Source organism: Phalaenopsis equestris, unplaced genomic scaffold (genome assembly GCF_001263595.1).
Source record: "Phalaenopsis equestris unplaced genomic scaffold, ASM126359v1 Scaffold000226, whole genome shotgun sequence".
Classification (NCBI taxonomy): domain Eukaryota; kingdom Viridiplantae; phylum Streptophyta; class Magnoliopsida; order Asparagales; family Orchidaceae; genus Phalaenopsis; species Phalaenopsis equestris.
In genome coordinates, this window is record NW_018164668.1 from 1,292,540 (window position 1) to 1,292,763 (window position 224).

The 224-nt window shown below is 45.5% G+C and overlaps 1 protein-coding gene across 1 annotated transcript in view; it reads right to left on the bottom strand.

Moving 5' to 3' along the window:
* Nucleotides 1-224, bottom strand: part of LOC110023669 (protein indeterminate-domain 9-like) — an 8,143-nt gene that overhangs the window by 1,533 nt on the left and 6,386 nt on the right. The window lies entirely within an intron of this gene.

Genomic DNA, 224 nt, shown 5'->3' on the forward strand with positions numbered 1-224 from the left:
AAATTTTTTTTTTTTTTTTTTAAAACTGCTGCGTAACTCTCCTCCCTCTCTCCTCTCTCCTCTCTCCTCCCTCCTCCCTCTCCTCTCCCTCTCTCTCTCTCCAAAAACTTGCTCGCTTCCCTCTCTCCTTAAAAAAAAAAAAAAAAAAAAATTCCTCTTATCCTCTTCTCACAGCCACCTCCCAGAACGGATCGCGACCCCTCCCATTTTCGCGACTCCTCTCC